We start from the raw sequence: 12034 nt of genomic DNA, 5'->3' as shown, positions 1-12034 counted from the left end.
TCACAAGAGCACAGCTTCCTGCTGATGAGGCAGCAAATTTCCTATTTCATTTTCTTGTGGTGCTTGGGGATTGAAACAGAGCCTCAGGCGTCCTAGGCAAGCCCTCTACTACTGAGACACACCCCAGCCCAGGCCCCTACCCAATTTCCCAATTCTGGAGTGAGTTTCAGTATTTGTATTTTATAAATCTCTCTCAGGGTTCCTATCTCTCTATCCTTTGTATGGGGTCCCTGGGCGACCTGGGAACTCCCTCTCACTAGGAGGCTCCTTCTGGCTGAGCTGCCTTAGTTTCTGGATAGAATCTCTGGAGGTGGGTCCCAGGCTCATCTGCACTGGGGGTTTCCATTCTCTCCCTTCTTCATGCTTCATGAAGTCCCCACTGGTGACTTCTCCACCCTATGGGAAATTCTTCATGCAGTCCTTTTTGACCTGGGATACTGTGGGTCCCAGTCCTCCCCAGGATTGCTTCTGTCCTCAAGTCCTTGTGGGAATGGTACTGCCACTCCTCAGTCTCCCCTTTGAGTCACTGGGGAGACCTCAGAGTCCCTCTGGGTGAGAACACCAGCCCCTGTCCTGTTCTAGATCCCATCCTGTTTCAGATCCCATTCCGATGGATGTGCCTGACAGGTGACACTCACCGTGTTCCACAGGAAAGTGCTGTCCCTGGGCTGGGGCACATTTGCGTCTTCTTTACACATAGATGGTTGAGTGGGAAAGACTGGAACGGTGTCATGGATGGGTAACAGAGACCCCTTGTGCCTATGGACAAGGGTCACCTTGGTTCAGGGTCACCAAGGAGGGCTCCATGGAGAGCAGATGAATGAAGCAAAAGACCCTAGTCCAGGGGAATTTCCTCCAAGGAAAATCCAACAAAATCTGGTGAAAAAAGAAAGTGGGGGACACTATGTGCCCAAGCTTGTCCCTGTATCTAGAATCCTCACAGAAGCAAAGTGAAGCTGAACTTGATGTCACTGTTTCTAACTGATTTGAGAAACTCCTGGAGGAATATCCACATTCTTGGACTCCACATTCTTATATAATTAATCATTCCATGCATGATTCTGAACACATCTGCGAATCTCCACTTTCAAATAGTTCAAACCGCCCTTCATGCCTGATCCAAATACACCACCACACAGTGACCTTCCCTGATGCAATGATAGAAATGCAAAACTATTCTTTTGTGTCTTGACAATTGGAAACCATATGTATGTTTCTTCTTGGCATTTTCTTCTTGATAAATCATCTTCTCCATGAAGGCAACAGTAATAATGTGCCTTTAATTTTGAATACAGCATTCTCCACATAATGCCTTGTGCACAATGCTCACAAATATTATGAAAAAAATAAAATCACATCATACTGCAAATCCAGATTCTAAAATTTTTCAAATTTCTCTGCTTAACTTGAATTGTTCAGTGACACAATCAGAAAGGGATGCTGCAAAGAATTAGTTGCTCACCTTAAGTGGATTCCTTTTTCTCTGCCATTGATTCACAAGACAATAAATAGTTGCTATTTTCTCTTTACATGCACCCTGTATAAAATCACCTCATCTCTTGAATGCTGGCTTCATGTCCACAGCATGTATTTACTGAGAGAGAGATCACACTTCCTTTCTAATCCTGTCATTCTAGCATCACTATTGACAGTGTCTGCTTTTCATTCCACAAAATGGTCCAAGTTTTATGGAAACCACTTGATGCTTTCTTTACACAGCACCTACTATTTACCAGCCTCCAGTGTGAATCTAGGATCCACATATGCTAAAAGAATTCATTGCTTCAATGTATTGCTTAAATTTGAGTCGGTGGAGAGCAATATCTAGCAATAAATGTATAAGAATGTACTAGTTTTTATATGTTGATTATACACATTGCAAATTCACTAAATTTATTTGTTGGTTTGAACAACTTTTTGATGAAATATTCAGGGCATTCTCTATACAAGATCATATCAGAAACAAACAAAGACAATTTAGATTCTTTCCTTCTCTTTCTTTCTCTAGTGAAATTTCTGTCTAGGACTTCTACTACTATGATGAAAAGAAGAGTTAAAGTGGAATCCTGGAGTTGGAAACAGCTGAATTAAAATGTGTGTGTGTGTGTGTGTGTGTGTGTGTGTGTGTGTGTGTGTATGTGTGTGTGTGTGCAAGCAGATGGAGAATAGTGCCAACACAGTTGGGTGTCTATAATAGTTAACATCTCTGATGTGTGGATGAGGAATTTTCAAGGCGCTGGCCATGAGATTTTCATTGCTTATGTAGTTTGCGTTTTATAGGAGGTTCTAGAAATGGAAATGCCAACCTCTGTATGCAAGATCAATTTCACTCTAATGGGGCAAATTCCATTTTGACTTGCTTTTGGCAAGGGTGAGAGAGATCAATGCTTGGACTCATCACCTGGCACTTGGTGGAAACAGCACACAGGCAGTGATGGTAGAGGGCTGAGTCTTTGCTCTAATATGACAAAGTTACTTGCCCTTTCTTGAACAGCTTGTTTCACTTAAAAACATGTCCTCCAATTCCACCCAAGTGGTTGTAAGAATAATGATTTGTGTAATTCAAAAGAGAGGTGGAACAGGGGCTTTGGATGCTCTCCACAATGAAACATTATCTTTGAAATTGTACATTTACTCAATGTATACAAGTATGGAAATATCAGCTTGTCCTCTGCAGGTGTACACAATTATTATGTCAATTAATAGGAAGAAAAGCAAAGATAGAGCTGGTTTATAACTGCACTTCTCTATTTTTATTCAATTTCCTTCACTTCACACTCCAGTACATTTAAAACTTCAAATGCCATTGACGCAAATGTGGATGGTATTCCATAGGTTGATCGACTCATTAATTTACAGATACAATGTGATTTTAGACTCATATATGTTTTGAAATTTTTATTTGTTCTCATTAGTCATACATGATAGTAGAATGCATTTATGCATTTTTAATATCATATGTAAATGGAGTACAACTCTCATTCTTCTGATTGTACATATTGTAGAGTCACATTGTCATGCAGTCATATATATACATAAGGTAATATTGTCTATTACATTCTACTATCTTTCTTACCTTCATGCCCCTTCCCCCTGTTTCACTCCCCTCTACCTAACCTAAAAAACTCTCTGAAAAAGAGTATTCTGTGAAATAATCTCCATCATTATTTTCCAGATGCAATAGATTTTGAGGCTGGTGAAACTCAGGAAAGAGGAAGAAAAAACTATCAATTATATCTCCTTACAGTGAACCCCTCAGGAATTTCTGATATTACATTTTACAAATTTTGGCACAAAATCAAAATTTGTTTTTTTGTTCAAAGGACATGGGGTAAATATTATTAAAGGGAACAAATTGCAAACCAAACTCTGTGTTTCATTGTGTTGCTCAGATTATAACTGTGTTTTTCTATATGTAGTTATTGTTGATCTGAGTAACAAAAGTACACCAGTAACTTATTAGTATGAATTCAACCATTCATCTTCCTCCATGTTTTGGAACACCGGGTTAAATGGAGAGATGAGAGAACATTAATCTAAAGAGTGGAATCCTTGGCAATATATTTTTTAACTTTTTTTTTTCTTTTTTCTCAAAAGTCCCTCCAAAAATGATGGACCAAAAGGAGCCAATGTGAATAAAGTTCAAAAAGCTCATGAGGATTACGGGAGGGGTGGGATCAGGTCTGAAAGCACACAGAACAAAGGAAACGCTTTCCAGATCCTGGAGCTATTCAATCTTCCTTTTCTGCCAACTACTCTGCTGGGTTTACAACTGAGAGTTGAGGTTGTAGACTACTACATGCTTTTTAAGACAGGGTTTGAAATAACCTCATTCCATTTAAGAAATATCACTGATTAAGGAGTTTCTGAACAACCTTCTTTCATATTGCTTATTTTCCGTGAACTTGTGTATGTCAGGAGAGGAGTAAAATTACTTAAAAATTATTCTTCCTGATTCAAGTAAGAATCCTCATCAATTTGTGGATCCACAGTTTTGGATTATACAAGTACATTTGAAGGCTGCTTCACATTTTTTTAAAGCTTTATTGAGTTAAAGCTGAAGAACAATAAAATGCACATTTTTTTTCTTGGGTGCTGGGATCGAACCCAGGAGCTTGTGCTAGCACTCTACCGACTGAGCTATCTCCCCAACCCCAAAAATGCACATATTTGAGGCATGCAGTTTGATCATGTTTGGCATGTATATAACCAATACAGTCTTATCTTTCAAATATTTGAAAAAGTAATGAAGAGAATTTTTATATTAAGCATTTCTGTTACCTTTTTGAAAAATATGAAATCATGCATACTCTTTCCTGCATGATTTATTACATTAGAACCTCATCCCCATATGTCAACCACTTCAAACTTAAATGGCACACAGATATATATCTCAAAGGTCAAGAAAGAAAGCACAAGAAAATTAAATACAAAATACTTCAAACTAAGTGATGACAAAAGCTTAAAATATGAGAATCTCTGGGGTGATATAGCACTCAGATGAACATTTATAACTTAAAGTACATGTATCAAAGGAATCTAGTTTAGCAATCAAATTATTTGCAAATTAGGTAGTAGGAAAGAAAAAAATAAGAGTAGGAGCAGAAATATATGGAATAGAGAAGAAATTTTTTAATTATAGCTTGTAATATCAGGTTACAATATATGCTATACGAATTCAAGTTTCTCTCCATCATGGGTCCTTATATGCAGAACCTTTGGTACACTGTCTCAAACAGATGACATTCCAAGACTGAGGTCTTATGCATTTTCTCGTCCCTCCTAAGACAATAAGATTGACTGAAGGCTTTCTCACATAGGTGCCATTCATGTGGTTTCTCTCCACTGAGTGTGATTGTGCTTTCTAAGGTTAGGGTATCAAGAGAGGCCTTTCCACACAGGTTACCTTCTGATGGCCAGTCACTAAGGTGAGTCATCTTCCATTTTTTAATAGTAGTGTGATGGTTGAAGACTATGCCCACACAGGAGGCATGCACATTATTTGTCTCTAGTGTGTGTTCTCTTAAGCTGCCTGAGGCTAGATGATCGACTGAAGGCTTTCCCACACAGATAACATTTGTATGGCTTCTCTCCAGTATGTTTTTCCTCATGCTGTCTCAGGCCAGAGCAGCTACTGAAGGCTTTTCCACATAGATGACACTTGTATGGTCTTTCTCCAGTATGTGTTTTCACGTGATGCCTAAGACCAGATGATAGACTGAAAGCTTTCCCACACACATGGTATTTGTATGGCTTATCACCACTGTGGATCTCTGATGTGGTTTAAGATAACATGATTGACTGAAGGATTTTCCACACAACTGGCATTGATCCGTTTTCTCCTCAGTGTGTGTTCTTTGATGAAGTCTTAGGTAGCTTGATTGGTTGAAATTTTCCCACACACATTGCATTCATTGATTTCTCACCAATGTGGGTTCTCTCATGTGTTTTAAGGTAGCACGATTGATCATAGGATTTCCCACACAATTGGCATCAATATGGTTTCTCTGCAGTGTGGACTGTTTCATGTATTCTCAGGTAGCATGATTGGTCAAAGGATTTCCCATACAATTTGAATTGATACTGTTTCTCTCCCGTGTGTATAATCTGATGATGTCTAAGGTGAACTGATTTGCTGAAGACTTTCCCACACATATAGCACTGATAAGGTTTCTCTCTAGTGTGGTTTCTCTCATGTACCTGAAGGTTATATAATTTACTAAAGGGTTGGCCACACAGTTGGCATCCATATGGTTTCTCTCCAGTGTGGATTTTCTAATGCCCTTTAAGGTTGAAAGAGTTCCTGAAGACTTTCCCACACACATGGCATTCATTTTGTTCCTCACGTAAGTTGGTTCTCTCATGTTGTCTAAGCTCAGTAAAGTAACTGAAGACTTTCCCACAAAAATTACTTTCACACATCATTTCCCCTGTTGTAGTTGCATTGAGTCTCCTTAGATCCGAGGTTTGATTCAAGGATTTTCTACATAGATGATGTTCATATTGAGTCTCTCCAGGGTCCTTCTGTTTGCATTTTCTAGTATGTAAACCTTTCATATGACCTTCAAGCATAGATGGCCTTCACATGGCATACTGCTATCACTTTTCTTGCTTCCTCTGAGGTAAAAACTGTCAGTGAGGGATTGTTCACAACTTTGGTTGACCCTGTGCATCTCTTCTGGGTGAGTAAACAAAAGTCCAATAGATGCAGTTGTGATATAGATCTTCCTCCAAGTTTTTCCATTCCAAGGAATGTTCCCGAAATTGAGATTTCTGTTTTGAAAGAAGATGAACCTCTCTTAATGTTGTCCCATATAAATGCATGAACAAACTTCTCTACATTTGAATCTTAGACACATCCACTGTAATATGAAAACTAAAACCTTTCCACTTTTGATTCCATATGTATAGTACATAATTTCCAGGTGAGTCAAGTAATATTCATTTGCTACTATCTACTTAAAGGCGCTCAGATTAATTTTATGAACATCAATATTTCAAAGACTAGCTACATGAAAAATGCTAATTGTTAATTTCTCAAAGAATGCAAACTATACAGAGCTTTTGGCTCAGAAATTGGGTAATGTCAACACATTTACAGCCATGAAGTTGTACTCAATCACTAATTTATTCTTTTGCCAGGTCTTAGATTTGCCTATTCAATGTTTCCATCCCTGAAACTTACCTTTGACATGTTGAGAGGTGTGTCCTTCCTGTTAATAAGTGCTCTGCATATCCTTTCCTGTATTTGGCATGCACTTTCCTTGCCTAGAATAGGTGAAAATACAAATTGGTAGCATTAAACTCAGAGAGAGACAAAGTTGAAAAATGACAACAATCTCATAAGGATATTTTTACCTCATTGACACTTTTACAGAGAAGATGTTTTAAATCAAGAGAAAAGAGTATGTAGGATGCTGGTAATTACAAAATATTGTCAGGATAGACTTATTTAAAAAAGTGAAATGCAGAAAACTCTTTAGAAAATCAGGAAAAGAGATTATGGAAATGACCTTCAAAAAATACATTAACATGTTTTTCCCTAAATGAAAATAGAAATGTAAAACAAATAATAAATATTAAAGTAAAGGTGCTATGTCAACACATGGGATATATTGTCTTATTTTCCATGGCTACATTTTAGACAACACTGTTTGATGGCTAGGTCAGTTAATATTTCCAAGCTGATTCTCACTGGCCTAGCACCCTTCTGTGTGCAATCATAAATCGCTATTTCTCGCCTGTACCCTAGCTTGAGGGAAACGCTATTCCTGCTACAATTCACAGAATTTCTCCTTGCTTCAGATGCGAAGTCATTCCTGATTGCAAAACAGACACCGTAGTCATTGTAAGAAATTAAACCTCTTTTGTTTTTCTGTTTTTTTGCAGTGTTGGGGCTTGAACCCAGGGCCTTGTGCTTGCAAGGCAGGCACTCTATCAACTGAGCTATATCCCCAGTCCAGGAAATGGATTTTAAAAGTTCTGCCAAGAAATGTGCATTATCATCAAGTTCATGAAGATGACTTAGCAAAAATGAACAGAATCTAGGAGGTGAGAGAAAACATTTAACACAGGAAATATTGAAGGTAGACTATTCCCCAAAGAGGCAGGACTGAAGCACAGTGACACTCATGACCACATTCAAAGAATGCTGAATCAACAGACCTTTCAGAAAGTTCATGTCTCCATGAAATATGACTTTCAAGTGGAATCCAAGATAAGCACCACAAAAATATTCAAAATTCTCTTGTTTTCAGTATTCTCTTCTTAGGCACTGTGACCATATAAGTACCACTATTTGTAAATATTAGGTCTACTTATGGATTTGAAATTATTCAAGCAGATTTAATTTCAATAAGTTTGTGAAATTATGGTGTGGACCATATTGTAGTGTGGTGCATAGTGAATTGTATACTGTTGATAGACTCACCAAGTGAGACTAGATGATTGATGACTTCCAGCATCACTGATCTGTGTAGCATTTTCTGAGATGGGTTCAGCATGGCCCAGTCTTCTTGGATAAATCTTACAGTTACATCTTCAATGGTCATCAATTCCTAGAACATTATTGACAAGCAAGCTTAAATAGAGCAATTCTTTCAAATTCCCAGAAGAAGGGTTGAGAGAACAGCACTGAGGCAGAAGGAAACTCGGTGTTCATGGAGACCAAACTGTTTAGGGCACCAACCTACTCATTTCCAGCACCCAACACTCTTAAATTTGCAACCCAGAGACATCCAACATTTTAATTCATAGAATTTACAGTAAAGGAATATGACATGATATAGCATCACAAACCATGAAAACATTTCAATGGCTGGTAATTATAACTTTCAGACAGACAGGTTATAATAAGATTTTCACTTGAAATATTTTGAGTAAAATATTTTAAAAAATTATTTTTATTGTAAACAAATGGGATACATGTTGTTTCTGTTTGTTCATGGAGTAACAGCATAACATTTGTATAATCATACATTTACATAGGGTAATGATGTTTGATTCATTCTGTTGTTTTTCTTCCCCTCTCCCCTCTCCCGTCCCACCACTCTTTTCCCACTATACAGTTTCTCCTTCCTCCATTCTTGCCCCTCTAACAACCCCCTCTAACAGTGAGATTATTTGCCCTTTGGATTTTTGAGATTGGCTTATCTCACTTAGCATGATATTCTCCAATTTCATCCATTTGCCTGCAAATGCCATAATTTTATTATTCTTTATAGCTGAGTAATATTCCATTATATATATATCATATTTTCATTATCCATTCATCAATTGAAGGACATATAGTTTGGTTCCACAATCTGGCTATTGTGAATTGAGCAGCTATGTACATCGATGTGGCTGTATCTCTGTAGTATGCTGATTTTAAGTCCTTTGCGTATAGGCCAAGGAGTGGGATAGCTGGGTCAAATGGTGGGTCCATTCCAAGTTTTCTAAGGAATCTCCACACTGCTTTCCAGAGTGGCTGCACTAATTTGCAGCCCCACCAGCAATGTATTAGTGTAACTTTTTCCGCACATCCTCTCCAACACGTATTGTTGCTTGTATTCTTGATAATCCCCGTTTTAATTAGGGTGAGATGGAATCTTAGTGTAGTTTTGTTTTGTATTTCTCTTATTACTAGAGATGTTGAACATTTTTTCATATGTTTGTTGATTGCCTGTATATCTTCTTCTGTGAAGTGTCTGTTCATATCCTTAGCCCATTTGTTGATTGGGTTATTTGTATTCTATGTGTAGAGTTTTTTGTGTTCTTTATATATGCTGGAAATTAGTGCTATATCTGAAAAATGAGTGGCAAAGATGTTCACCCACTCTGTAGGCTCTCTCTTTACATTGTTGATAGTTTTCTTTGCTGAGACAACGGTCTTTAGTTTGAATCTATCCCAGTTATTGATTCTTGATTTTATTTCTTGTGCTATGGGAGTCCTGTTAAGGAAGTCTGATCCTAAGCCAGGAAGTTGATGATTTGGATGTACTTTTTCTTCTTTAAGATTCAGGGCTCTGGTCTTATTTCAAGGTCCTTGATCCATTGTGAGTTGATTTTTGTGCAGGGTGAGTGATAGGGGTTTAGTTTCATTCTGTTGCATATGGATTTCCAGTTGTCCCAGCACCATTTGTTGAAGAGGTTATCCATTCTCCATTGCATATTTTTGGTATCTTTGTCTAGTATTAGAAAATTGTATTTATTTGGGTTTGTGTCCGTGTCCTCTATTCTGTATCATTGATCTGCCTGTCTATTTTGGTGCCAATACCATGCCTTTTTTGTTACTATTGCTTTGTAGAATAGTTGAAGTTCTGGTATTTCGATACCCCGTTTCATTCTTCCTACTAAGGATTGCCTTAATTATTCTGGGTTTCTTATTCTTCTAGATGAATTTCATGATTGCTTGCTCTATTTGTGTAAGGTACATCATTGGGATTTTAATTGAAATTGCATTGAATCTGTATAGCACTTTTGGTAGTATGGCCATTTTGACAATTCTGCCTATCCAAGAACATGGGAGATCTTTCCATCTTCTAAGGTCTTCCTCAATTTCCTTCTTCAATGTTTCATAGTTTTCATTGTAGAGAACATTTACCTCTTTCATTAGATTGATTCCCAAGTATTTTTTTTTTGAGACTATTACAAATGGAGTTGTTTTCCTCATTTCCCTTTCAGCTGTTTCATCACTTGCATATAAAAATGCTTTAGATTTATGCATGTTGATTTTATAGTCTGCTATTTTGCTGAATTCATTCATGAGGTCTAGAAGTTTTCTGGAGGAGTTTTTTGGATCCTCTAAATATAGAATCATGTCATAAGGAAATAGTGACATCTTAAGTTCCTCTTTTCCTATTCATATCTCTTTAATTTCTTTAGTCTCCCTAATTGCTCTGGCTAGAGTTTTGAGGACAATTTTGAATAGAAGTGGTGAAAGAGGACATCCCTGTATTGTTCCCATTTTTAAAGGGAATGGTTTCAGTTTTTCTCCATTAAGAATGATGTTGACCATGGGCTTAGCGTAAATAGCCTTAACAATGTTGAGGTATGTTCCTACTATCCCTATTTTTTCTAGTGCTTTTAGCAGGAAGGGGTGTTGTATTTTGTCGAACGCTTTTTCTGTGTCAATTGAAATAACCATACGATTCTTATCCTTAAGTCTATTGACATGATGGATTATGTTTATTGATTTATGGATGTTAAACCATACTTGCATTCCAGGGCTGAACCCCACTTGATCGTGGTGAACAATTTTCTTAATGTTTTTGGATACGGTTTGCCAATGTTATGTTAAGTATATTTGCATCTATATTCATCAAGAATATTGGTCTAAAATTTTCTTTCCTTGATGTGTGTTTGCCTGGTTTGTGTATGAGGGTGATATTAGTTTCATAGAATGAGTTTGGTAGGGTACTCTCCTTTTCTATTTCCTGGAATACTTTGAGAAGTATTGGAATGAGTTCTTCTTTGAAGGTCTTGTAGAACTCGGCTGAGAATCTATGTGGTCCTGGGCTTTTCTTGAATGATAAATTTTTAATGGCTTCTTCTATTTCATTGCTTGATATTGATCTGTTTAAATTGTGTATGTCCTCCTGGTTCAGTTTGGGAGGAGCATATGTCTCTAGAAATTTATCAATGTCTTTGGTAGTTTCTATTTTGTTGGAATACAGATTTTCAAAGTAGCTTCTCATTATGTTCTGTATCTCAGTGGTGTCTGTCATGATATTTCCTATTTCATCATGAATTTTAGTAATTTGAGTTTCTCTCTCCTTCTCTTTGTTAGTGTGGCTAAGGGTTTGTCTATTTTGTTTACTTTCTCCAGAAACCAACTTTTTGTTTTGTCAATTTTTTCAATTATTTCTTTTGTTTCACTTTCGTTGATTTCAGCTCTGATTTTAATTATTTCCTGTCTTCTACTACTTTTGATGTTTTTCTGTTCTGTTCTTTTTTTAGGGCTTTGAGTTGTGATATTAGGTCATTTAGTTGTTCACTTTTCATTCTTTTCTGGAATGTGCTCCATGCAATGAACTTTCCTCTTAGTAGTGCTTTCATAGTGTCCCAGAGATTTTGATATGTTGTATTGTCATTCTCATTGATCTCTAAGAATTTTTTTTATCTCCTCCCTGATGTTTTTAGTTATCCATGTTTCATCTAATAGCATATTATTTAGTCTCTAGGTGTTGGAGTAATTTCTTTTTTTTATTTTGTCATTGATTTCTACTCTCATTCCATTATGATCTGATAGAACACAAGGCAGTATCTCTATTTTTATGCATTTCCTAAGGGTTGATTTGTGGCATAACATATGGTCTATTTTTGAGAAGATTCCATGTGTTACTGAGAAGAAAATGAATCCACTCGTTGATGGATGGAGTATTCTATATATGTCTATTAAGTCTAGGTTATTGATTGTGTTATTGAATTCTATGGTTTCTTTGGATGCTTTTTGTTTGGAAGATCTATCTAGTGGTGACAGTGGTGCATTAAAGTCACCCAGAATTATGGTGTTGTGGTCTATGTGATTCCTGAAATTGAGAAGAATTTGTTT

This window comes from Sciurus vulgaris (assembly GCF_902686455.1).
Source record: "Sciurus vulgaris genome assembly, chromosome: 5".
Lineage (NCBI taxonomy): Eukaryota > Metazoa > Chordata > Mammalia > Rodentia > Sciuridae > Sciurus > Sciurus vulgaris.
This window is presented reverse-complemented; position numbering follows the sequence as displayed.